Here is a 12,973-nt window from a genome sequence, read left to right on the forward strand (position 1 = left end):
TTAAAAATATCTTTTGCCACTCATGGATGATTATTTCAGCTTCACTTGGACTTTTCCTTCCATAATAAAACTCATTCAAGACCAAATGTGTTCATACCGTCAATTCTAGTGATGGAACATCATAAATGAAATCCACAATCAAAAAACCAAACTTCAATTTTCTAACTATCCAAACAAGAGAAAACTGATTTGGATCTTTCTTGCTCTTTATAAAGCTGCTCATTTTCCCTCTCTAGCAGTGGCAGACAAAGGAGGGAAGAGGGGGGAAAAAAAGCAGAGAGGGAGAGAGGAAGAGAGACGGGGAGAGGAGACAGTCAAGGGTGATAGTCAAGACCTTGGCTGTTTAGATCCCTCCCCTTAAATCAAAAATAACTGTATGGGTAAAATTACAAAATGTCTCAAGTCAGTACTCATGCAAAAGAAACTATATACGTAGCAGAGAAAACACATCTGCCCATGTATTTCTGAGCCTCAGTAAGCCATGCTACACCAATAGATAATTAGATATGATTTTTCAAATTAATGGATCAGAATCACTTCCTTTGTAATTAGGTCACTGAGGATGAAAATCTGACTTCACTCTTGTTCCCTGGAACAGTAACCTTTTGATCCCCCTAGGTCCCAGAAGACAACAAAATGATTCAACCTTACTAAAATTTCACTGCCAGTAATTCATTATATCTTAACTTGTGCATTAAGGTTTTAAAACCTCCATCTGGTGGACATAACTTAACCTCATTTGATTTATAGGCAACCTGTTTTCACAGGTAAGCAAGTTTGTTTTTCCTTTGACCACCTGGCTGAAGTGGGAACAGCTGAGGAGAGTCTGCCCTTTAGTGAGCTTCTATTGCACAACCTACCAATCTGCCATTAGGGGAAGAATCCAGGGTTCCATAAAATTAGAGCTTAAGCAGTCTTGGAAATTAGAGTTGTCTAACTGGCCCCCAGACCTCATAATTTGGATATGTGCAACAGCAGGGGTGACGCTCCTTGTCTCCTTGCCTGAGTTGGATGGATTAGTGGCCCTCATGATTGTTAAATAAGTGGAATAGTCCCATTATAACCAAAGGTTAAGACAGGTACTATAGCCCAGGGTTACTCAAAGAATGGCCGGCTAACCCCTTACTCAGCATCGCCTGGGGCTGGGTGGAGAGGCTAGGTTCAAGCCCTAGACCCCAGGCTCTATCCTTCAGCACCGACAAATGTGAAGATATGCCTATATTCCCCTCTTTCCCAGGACCAAAGGGCACTAACTATGTAGTTGCAAGAGAGGAAGAACAGGAGATGTTCGGGAAATTGCCATTTCTTTCTGTTTTCATTTGTGCACACCATTTTAATGTAAACTTTAGGATATACCATTTTGTGGAATGGATGCAGAGTGACAACGTTGAACTTCTCCTATGTTCCTGGGAAGCAGTGACAATTAAGAAATCTCCCCACCCTTTAGCATCCCCAGAAATGACTACCTACCCTGGACCACTCTGCTCTTCATTTCCACCTTTTCTCTTCCACAATGACTCAAATAAGACTTACCTCCACCTTTGCTCATCAGTTCCAGAAGCTTCACAGAGGATAGGGGGTCTCCTTTACCATCCTACTCTGTAAAGCCCCATTCCCTCTCTCTCTTTTTTTTTTCTTAACTTTCCTCATTAATAAATATATCTGTATTGAAATAACCTGAATAATCTCTTTAATTGCCCGGTGCATTTTGTCTTTTGAAATATGTCTAGTAACTGTTCTTGCAAGCACTTATTTGGAACAGGACATGTGCATGGTAATAATTGCAGGAGGCACAGATTCAACAAACATGAGAGCCAAGCAGGACACGGTACAGTTGATTAATACCCTTATTGTGATTTCAACTGTGGAGAGTATAATCTGACCTATATTTATTATTATTATTATTATTATTATTAGGCATGTGCAGGCTCTGGGAATCAGACCGAGGTTTCCTGTACGGCAGGTGAGAATTCTACCACCGAGCTACCTTTGCACCGCCTTAGACTTGCATTTTTGAAAGGCCATTTTAGCAACAATCTGAAAGGCTGTTTGAAGAGATAAGAGACAATACCTGAGAGACCACATGGAAGTTATATTAATATCTACACAAAGATAATAGCAGAAAGAGTAGTTGGAGAAAGCCTTTGGAGAGATTTTGAAGTTAGAAACTCTGGGGTTTCATGGACCACTGAATGCAAGGAATGAGAAAAAATCTTCCAGTGATGACTCTGGGACTTCATTTGGATGCCATTAGAATGTGGGTTCTCTGGGTACACTGGGAATGCTTTATTTTTTATTTTATCTATACACAACTTTTAAATTTAATTTAAGTACTTAATGAGATCTATAAATTTAAAGTATAATAAAATAACATTTCCAAAAGTAAAATGAGTGAGCAGTTTAGAATCATAGGAATATAATAAGAATAGGAAAATAGCATGAAGTCTAGATGGAGTTTCTAAGTTTGATAAATAAAATACATACACTAGGATTCTGTACCTTTGCAGGACATTTGGTTCTGAATTCTCTGGCAGCCAGTATAAATAAAGGAAGAAAATCAGCTGCATCATTTACTGGTCCAGATATGATAAAAATAGACCAATTTGTCTTGTCAAGAGAAGCAAAATTGCTCAGGAAACTAACTATTGAATGCTGAGGCTGTTTGAAACATGTTGAGTTTCAAGCTTGGAAGTAATGCAGGAAGAATATTAATTAAAAATAATAAAGAATTTTTTCATTCAATTTCATTTTTGCTTAACATGTTGACAACTTAAAATTACCATGAGCACTGGATAGATGGAAGCCAGAATTCCAGTGTGATGACAGGGAGAAGAGGCTGGAAAAGGAATGTTTTTGCATTCTGTACTTATTTTTAAATTTGGCTTTACCAATTTACAATTGAAACAGATGATTTTTGACAATTTAAGAAAGTTTAAGTTTCTATTTGATTATGATTTTACACCTCAGAAAACTGTCTAATGATGAGTATCTAAGACTATAAACTGCTCAATTAAAAAGAGATTTAGGGGTGGGCCATGGTGACTCAGTGGCAGAGTTCTCGCCTGCCATGCCAGAGACCCGGGTTCGATTCTCCATGCCTGCCCACGTTAAAAAAAAAAAAAAAGACTTAGAACTTTAGGGTTTAACATTTTTTTATGATTTCGTATTACATTAAATGGCTACAAATAATGTAAAATGGATTTAATAAAATTTTCAGCAAGGAGCTTGTTCAAGGGGTCAATTTTAGGACGTCTGCTAATCATTTTAACATTCTAATTTTTATGTGCCTCAGTGTAGTATATTACACCAAAAGACTAAATATGTCCTGTCATTACAGGGAAAAGGAAACTGGTGCTTTGTCCATTGACAAATTATAGCCTCATGGAAGAACCGATAGAGTGAAAGTTAGTTCAACTTTTTATGATCAGTTGTTATGCAGACTACATTCCCATCTATGACATCAAATGGTATTTAAAAAATCAGAATGATCTTTCTCTTGATGACTTACAAATGATTGGCAGTAAAAAAAAAAAAGAGGGAAAGAGTAGGAAAGAAAAGTTAGCTGTTAGGTACTGCACAGGGACAGCATAGGGTGTGATGTAGGGGGCTATGCAGTTGAGTTCTAAGCCTCAGATGTAAGGTTTCCTCGGTGTACAGATGCAGAAAGCCAAGTTCAGAGAGTTTCACCATCTTACTTGAGGTTTACCTGGTAACAGCCTTAAGAGATGGCATTGAAATTCAGGCATCCTTAACCCAATCCAGTGTCCCTGACCCATTAAAGAAAAAACATCAAAATGCATAGGGTAAGTTGGAATTTCATTACCATTGTATGATAATGTTAAATTAAAATCTTATCTTAGAAATAGTGAAAATGGAAATAACAAATGAAAACAAATGCAAAGAAAGATGTGAATGTGTCGTATTCTGTTATTTGACAAAACTTGTTCGGTTGCAAGCACCTTTTTCAGGCGAATAGAGAGTGGGGCTACAAAGACATGGAATACTATCTCTGTAGTCAGTTTTGAGCTTAAAGTCAAAATTGTTCTAGGCATCAAAAAGCAGTAGGTTCTTTTTTACCCTGATTAGCTAGCCTCAGCTTCTACATGTGAAAGGGGGATAAGGATGGTTTACAAATGTATGTATTCAACCTTTGGTAAAAACGTTTTTGACTGAGTGGGATAGTTAAGTCAAAGTTAACAGCATGGATGTGGAATCAGCCAGCTCTGAATTTACATCTTAATTCCATCTCTTCTTGGTTAAAGTTTTCAAAGCATTAAGATATTTACCTGCAAGAAGGAGGTAAGAAAAGTTCCACGCCCCCTCCCCCCACATACACAGTGTTGTTATGAAACCTTAAATGAGGTGGTGTGATGCAATGCTTAGCAAAGGACAGGTACAGAGAAATAATTTTCTAATAAGGTGCTAATAATTTTCTAATTAGGTGCCAGTGGTTGTAGTTTTAGCAACGATTAGTGACGTCCAAATGGACAAGTTGCAAATAACCATCAATTGTGGCTGCGATAAACCAAAAGCCTGGGCTGCAAATTAGCTCTCCTATATTTTCAGTTTCTCTCTGCCTCATATCCATTTCTTCCCTTATATCCCTACCCACTCCTTCACATTTTTCTCTAGAATAGAAAAGTATGTAACGTATATATATATTTACATTACAAAAATGTAATGATATTTAATATATAATAAATAATATATATATATAATCCAAAGAATTTTTTCTTGAATTTCTATTTAAGCCTTGTATTACCATTTCTCTCCTAATATATTTTATTCTCGTCTTTCTGATTAGGTTATGGCCCCTTAGAAGACAGATCTGAAGCGTCTTTTGTGGAAAACTTTATAGATCTACTTGGAACCTCATGTACTTGAACAGTTAATTAATTTTTCTTTTTTTGGACTAAAGATCCTCAAATAGCAAGAACTGAACTTAGAAAAAAAAAGACTGCCATTTAATTATTTGCCATTTAATTATTTAATTATTAATCTCTCTTTAAATCTTCTACTTTTCTACTCCTGTTTCTCCCACAACTCCCCCATTTCAAGGAACAGCACACCCTGACTCCATTTTAAAATTACAACGGAATTTTTGCTTTTATCTTTGGAGAAAATATTGCTTTATTAGGAACCCATACTGCAGAAGCGATATAAGGAAAACAGAGACTCAGAAATCTACTGACCGGTCTTCTCCCATATTATGAGGTAGAGTAGCAATTAATCTAATACCTGTAAGATGATTTCACTCCTCGTGCAGTATTTTCTCTTACCTGTTTTAACACTAATAATTCACAGTGAAATTCAATTTGTAGTTTGAAAACTACAGAGTGTCTTAGATTCAGTGTGATTTGTCAGAATTTTCTCCATTACTCAGACAAAGGCCTAATACAGATGAGCTTGTATGCCTCACCCAAAGCCTGTGACAATGATTTCAAGATGGGGAATAGTGCTTTAAGCAAAGGCAAGAAGTTAGCAAGCTAGGATTCATTACAACCAACAGGGAACAAGGAGAGCCCTGTCATATCAAAATTATAGCTGTAACCTACTGAAGCACTATTTTTTTTCCTATATATGTATATGCAGTATAAGTTTTAGAAGAGCATAAACTAATTTCAAAATCCATGAAAAACTTCTAAAATCTTGGCCTGATAAATGCAAACCAAAATCATTCTCAATTTACATGGAGAAATGCATTATCTATTAGGTTTTTATTTTAAACTGTCCCTTTACTAGTCTCTAATCCATACTGAGAAACATACTAAAGTTCTAGTTTGCACAAGCTGCCGGAATACAATATATCAGAAATGGAATGGCTTTTAAAAAGGAGAATTTATGACATTGCAAGTTTTTAGTTCTAAGGCTGTGAAAATGTCCAAATTAAAGCACCAACAACATGTTACCTTCAATCAAGAAAGGACCAATGACGTTTGGGGTTTCTTTCTCAGCTGGGATGGTCCCAGCTAGCTTTCTCTCCCAGCTTCTTGTTTCATGCAGCTTTCCTGGGGGTGTTTTCCTTCTTCATCTCTAATCTCCAGAGAGCTGTGTGGACTCTGTTGGTTCTGGTTGCTCTAAAGCCTTTGCCAAAACGCTTCCCTCTTAAAAGGCTCCAATAAGCAACCCCACCTTGAATGGGTAGAGACACATCTCCATGGAAACCATCTAGTCAAAAGATACCACCCACAATTGGGTGGGTCATATCTCCATGGAAACAATCAAAAATGTCCCACCTAGCAATACTGAATGAGGAATAAAGGGCATGGCTTTCCTGGGTATATAATAGCTTCAAACTAGCACAACTAACTTGTATGAAAATAGATTATTTTAAAATAAAGTATATTTAAATAATTAGAAAAGATTAACTGTATTTAAGTAACTCAAAATATATATGACTTTTAACTAGGCTAACAGATAAATCCAGACATTTAATGTCTTCTGTATGTTAGTTTTGAAAATGTTTTTTAAATTCTAAAAATAATGTAACCATTCCATATGAAATTCAGAAAACAAAAGAAGAATGTCTATGATCATTTCACCTTAAGCGAGCACAGGTATTAATTCATATGTATTTCATTTGGTTTCTTTTCTCGTTTGATAGTTAAATTCTTGGTGTTTTTAATTTTTTCCCAATTGACATAATGTGTGTGTGTATTAAATTCTACTTGTACCTTTTAACAAGAGTATGTTTCCTCATTACCATACATTCTTCATAAGCATCATTTCATGGTTGATTATTGATTCACATGATCTAATAATATGGCAAAGTGACTGCGGTGGTTTGATGCTATATGTACCCCCAGAAAATCATGTTCTTAAAGCTAATCCATTCCTGCTGAGCATGGACCTATTGCAAGGAAGATCTTTTGATAAGGCAACTTCAGTTAAGGCATGGCCAGGGGTCTTAAGTCTTTTATTGGAATCCTTTATAAACAGGATGAATAGAGAGAGAGAGAGAGAAAAAAAAAAGCAAGCCATGGAATGAAGAAGCTGAAGCAAGACCCTGGAAGATGGGCAAGCTCAGCAGACACTACACTTGCCTTGCCACGTGGCCAAGGAGCCAAGGATCACCAGCAGCCACTCTTTGGGAAGAAAGTACTGCCTTGATGATGCCTTGACTTGGACATTTTCACAGCCTCAAAACTCATAAGCTAATAAATTCCCTTTGTTAAAAGTCAGCCCATGTTGTGATATCTGCTTTGGGCAGCTTAGCAAACAAAAACAGGGACCTAACAATTCTCCTGTTTGGGGTATTTTAAAATATTCTATAAAGAGACCAAGCAGCTGTTCTTTCCCATGTGATTATGATGCTACTGTTATTATGTAAAAACACTAGAAAACTTCAAAATTTTGTTCCCCCTTTGCAAAAACATCTTTTCATGCAAGTCCATTATATTTCTAAATAAAACAACAACAACAGAATTGTGACATGCATCCTTTCCTTTCAGACTTCAACTCAGAGTTAGGTAGCTATGACACAGCTGGGACAAATGTCAACTTAAACTTTCCAAAGGGAGTCTCTTCACTAAATGCCACTGCTGATGCCCACCATCAGAGTAAGACATCCCGCAGCTGAAGCCAGGTAACGCCAAATTATCTTCATTTCTGCCCTTAGAAATTCCATTACACTGCCCTTGAATCCTTCGTTTTGTGGGTGGCACTCAAGTTTGTCAGAGGAAACCAAAACAGGCAAGACAACCCCGAGATTATGCAGCGACCTAACCTGTCACCACCGATTTTCTCCAGGAGGAAAAGCCTCGGCACTAATTCTGTCTCCTAAAGTGTGGCGACCATATGAACTTCTGTGGTTCCTCCCCAGTGACAAACAGGCATTGAAATCTGGGGGTGGATATGAGAAAGAGTCAGAGTCACAGATAAACCAAACCCCAACTGTTTAAGTATTAAAGTGTACTCTTTAGAGATAGGTGCATATGGTTTTTCTCTCTAGAATAGATTATTCCTAACAGGATAAAAACAAATCTTAAACAGTTTCCCTACAAGTAATGACTTGGGGGCAAAATATTACATAAATGTAGAGCATACGCATGAAATAAGTATACAGTGTAGCCCAGATTGGATGAGGCTCCAGGCTTCTTCAAGGCATAAGGGGTAAGGGGAGGTGGGTGGCGGGGCAGGTCCTGGATCTGGGACATGAAGATCGTATGTAATAGAAATTCTGCAGCATGTTCCATTTGCAGGGTGCTGTGCACGAGGCCAGCTTTAGCCTACATCCTTGACTTGGGTGAGAGTTGTCAAGGAAGCAGCTCTATTCTTGGAAATTGTTCTCTCCCCAGTCAGGCACTAGTGCCCTCCTTTCCTCTTTTGAAATCCCCAGGTCAAAACTAAAATGTGAACGGTTTTAAAGTGTTACACCTCCCGGGGGAAAACGATGTGAATAGCTTTAAGCTAATGGGTGAAGTTCTCATGGAGAAATCCCAAGTATCAGGAGAGGCAGGTACAGGAGAACGCCATCGGGGGTGGGGGGGAACACTGAGTCTTTCACGGCATCCAATCGCACACTTGACACACAATCTCCTACTCCACTTATGTTTAAGACCAAAATCTTGCAAGTACATACCGATCATAATTACAGTTCTTTTGGAGGAGTCTCTCATCACTGATTTAAAATTCCCTGGGTTTTCGGCAGAACCCAGTCTATTCTCCTTGTCTTTTGTTGGCTCACGGTGGTGTGTGTGATTGATTTAAATAACATCAGCTTTAGGAGTCAGGCTATGAACACTGCCTACAGTCACATGTCTGACAAATCATTTAACTTTTCGGGGCCTTAGTTTTGATTTTTTTTTTTCATTTGTAAAATAGAAATATTAATTCCTACCTCCTATCTTGGTTTTACTGATCAGTTACCATGTGCGTAAATTTCCTTGCCCACCTTCTGGCGCTAAACAGGCACTCAATAAAACAGTACCTCTTCTTTTTTCTTGGTTACATACTTCTAAGGTACTTAGGCTGCTGGGGCAGCAGACTGATATTTAAAACTAATGGCTCCTAACAGTGTTAGTGCGTGTGTCTGCATGTGTGTGGTTTAGCATCGAGATGCATTTAATGATGATATTCTGGGCAATCTCACATGAAAACTGTGTTAAATGATCATTGCACTATTTTCTTTATTAATCCTTATCCCTGCGTCCATTTGAATAATTGAAGATCACCGTATCCACATTCTCAATCAAACATTCCCCCGGTGTTTGAAAGAGATAGTAACAGTCTGTAGTAGGCAGAATTTATTTGCAGGATAGAATCAGAATTTGTCCAAGCAGATTTTATCTTAAATATTTAAAGACTAAGCAATAACCGTTAATTTTTGTGTGAATCAAGAGACTTCATTTTAGCATGCAACCTCAAAAAAATTATCACTAAGTATCCTACGACTCTGGAGGGAAAACAAGGCGCTAAAAATCATGATTTTTTTTCCAACCTCAATTCACTTCACCAGAAAGTATCATAGATGTGGCACTTTTGAATGATTTTCTGCAAGGTTGGAGTTTTTCACCTCTTCTGTTTCCACAGATAACTGCCAAGCACAACATAACCTTTAAATTAGGGGTGAATGGTAGCAATATTCAGTGTTACCGCAGCACTATCTCCCAACCCTAAGAGTGCATCACAATCATTTGATCAGGGAGCTGTTTGGAAATATAGAGCACGGTCCACCATTTCAGACCATGAGCATAATTTCTAACCTAAGGAATGTGTATCTCTATTTTAAGGAAATCTTCACAGGTCATTTTTATGAGGAGCCAGATTTGAAAACATTAATATGTAATCATTATGCAAATGCTGGTACAAATGAGCAGCTTCTTGATTATTCTTGGGCAGATTAACAATCAGAGGGATGGAGGAGGAAGGGAAGGGAACTGGCACATGTTGAACAATACTCACATATGGTGCTAGCATTTTTCTCATTAAGTGACATTACTGGAAATCGGTACCATTATCTCCATTTTGAACATGGCAGACCTGGCTTAGAGAGGTTACATGACTTTACCTACTTGTATCATTCCCACAATGAATCAATGTTAGACCTGAGTCTGTCTACAGGCTCCAACTCAAAATTCTTGCTCTTTCTACTACACCACACTGTCATATAAAAGACATGTGATGACAATGGGTTCGACCTTGTTGAAACTCTTTCAGCTTCATAGACAATAGCTTTTCTCCCAGGGCAAAGTGGATAGGCACAAAACAGTGATTCCTGTAAATATCCTAACTGAGAAAATCTCACTATGTGGAAGGTACTAGGCAAGTGGCAAGGACCGATACAAAAAGCATCGAGAGTAAGGTCCCAACTTCAAATGGGCATCAATCTGATTGAGCACATGACAAACCGATGAGGAAGAATAAGCAGCAAAGACAGAAATAAACGAAAAGTACTAAGAGTGCAGCAAAGAAAATATTACATTTCACCAAATTTATAATCATAAGATTTGGTGTCATGAAGGAGACTTATTATTGAATATGTCACTAAGGAAGAAGAGAAAATCTCCAATTTAAGTTTAATAGCGCACCTTCAAGTTAGTGCTGCAAATGCAGGAATGGGTCCCGCCAGCTTCTCTTGGCTTTCAGATATCTTCTACCCATTCTCAGGGATTTGGCTGCACTTTGGCCATCGGCTTCATGGCGTGGCATGTGAAAGCAAGCCTTCTGCAGCCATCTCCGTAAGAACATACAGCCCAGCTTCATCTACATGGGTGTTTTCCTGTCGGAGGTTCTTAGGTTAAGTAGTTGATTGTTTCTTCAAAATATTTGCTTCACTCATATCAAATTCAGGCCCCTGTGCTAGGTTCCTGCACGCACGATTACTTGTGCTTCAATGGTGAATCGTAGTGTGGTCTTCTTAAAACATTTTAAATGGCAAATAACCTTAACGTGGTTAGTGCTAACTAGGCACAGAACTCAGGTGAAGAAATGAAAGGAGTGATGGCTCAGCTGAGCCAGACACATCCAGGACCTTTACACGGCTGCCCGGTGGGCTGCAATCCTAAGACGTGATCTATTAAAAGTCTCATTTAGATTTCAGAGATAATTAAAAGGTGAAAACTCGTAGATCTTAAAATCAGTAAAAATGGTAATTAACACATGACAAGGGCCTTTCCATTGGATGGTAAGAGAAGGCATCAAAGGGGCTGGCTTTTATTTCACCAGGAATGGGTAGGGAATGGGTGAAAAAGGGAGGAGACAACTGCAGGTGTGAAGAACTGCTGAAGCAAAGATGTAGTGGAGAGAAAATATATGGAATGTTTGGCAGGTGATCAACGGACGAGAAAGCACAACATTTAAAACATTCCTATCTATTATTACCTGGATCCTCTTCCTACTTTATGCAGAATATTGGATGCTTTCTATCAACTGAATAACAAAGTACAAAAACTTTAGAATAGAATTCACAGCTTTCCAGGAACTGGCTTCAAACTACCATTTCCATTTCCTCTCCTGCCCAGCTCAGTACCTCATGCTTCACTGTCACATTCCCTCCTGCACCACCAAAGGTGCCCTTTTACAACGTCCTTTTATTTCAATCCACTAAACTCTTTCAATGCTCAATTATGGCAGGAATGGCTATTTCATGACCAGTAATCCCTTCCAAACACAATTGCAAAAGAAATGCCTGGCGGTTGACGCTCACTAGAGCCATTTGTGGAAGGAGGTGGCATTTCCCTGCTTGTGATTGCCTGTTGGGTTTGTGTTCAGCCAGAAGAAGATCCAGCCTATTACTGCTTGCTTCATGCAAAGGGAACGCACAGAGCCATTAAAGCCTGCCTGTGGGACCCGGGTGTTGAATTACTTTTCTCAGTGTGTTATATTCTGTGCTTTTCCACTTCCAAGCAAGAGAGCAAGGTGGTTAGCTTGCCTGTGCCCTGTGCATGTTTCAGTGGCATTATTCATGAACTGAAGCACAATCTCAGCCATGTCATGGTTTGTCTCACTGTAGCGAAGCATTTCTTTGAATAATTTCAGCTACCGTAATTACATTTTAAAGATACATAATAAATGGCTATTAGGCTCCAGTTAGGAGGTTTGCTGAGGTGTGAACTGACCATTTTGTTCCTTTCACTTTTATCAATAGTTGCTTCAAGCCCCACAGCCTACAGAAGACAAAAAGATGTGCTGGAATATCCAAGGCTGTAGGTTTATCACTATACATTATGAATAATTTAATGCAGTAACAAAATAACACACTGATAAAAGCCAACAAGTAATATTCTATTCATAGCTGGCTGGATAATCAGAGCCACCGTAAGGTGCTTTTTCTAATACTAATTTAAAATTTGCACTATGGCTTTCTGCCTTCCCAAAGGATAACCTGCTTTTTGATGAAGTTTGCTACACACCCTTTAGTGGCCTTTCCAATTGGATTCCAAAGTGTACTTCCCTATATCCAAGAGAAGTAGAATAATTCACGAATAAATGGTCATTTTGGCCTTATTTCGCTTTTTCCTTATTCTGTTGGCTTAGTATTTGAAATTTTACTTTCTCTAGGTTTCTTGTCAAGTTCCATAATGGTAGTAAGAAAACCTTTATATAATATCATATCATAAAGAGTTATAATTAGATCAGAGAATGGGCACTGCTGAAATAAATCAGGTATGGAGGTGAAACCAGTAAGCACACCGTAGAGATGGCCCCTGTCCTGGAATGCAGTTTCCATCTGTAGATGGGCTGCAGTCCCGTGTTTTTATCCCTCCCGGTGCCATCAGCCTTCTAGAGGAATTCGCAATGGTGGCTTTTCCTGTCGCTCACGGATGTTTTCTGTCTTTATAACCTGAAATGTACAGTTTATCCACAACCTTCAGCAACAGGATATAATTCTATTTGAGAAAGCTCTACTGAGCCTCTTTGTGATTCTCTGAATCACGGATTTTGACTTTGTCTTTTTTTGGGTGCATGATCCGGGAATCGAACCCAGGTCTCTCGCATGAAAGGCGGGCATTCTAACCACTGAACTACCCGT

The sequence above is a fragment of the Tamandua tetradactyla genome, chromosome 26 (genome assembly GCF_023851605.1).
Source record: "Tamandua tetradactyla isolate mTamTet1 chromosome 26, mTamTet1.pri, whole genome shotgun sequence".
Lineage (NCBI taxonomy): Eukaryota > Metazoa > Chordata > Mammalia > Pilosa > Myrmecophagidae > Tamandua > Tamandua tetradactyla.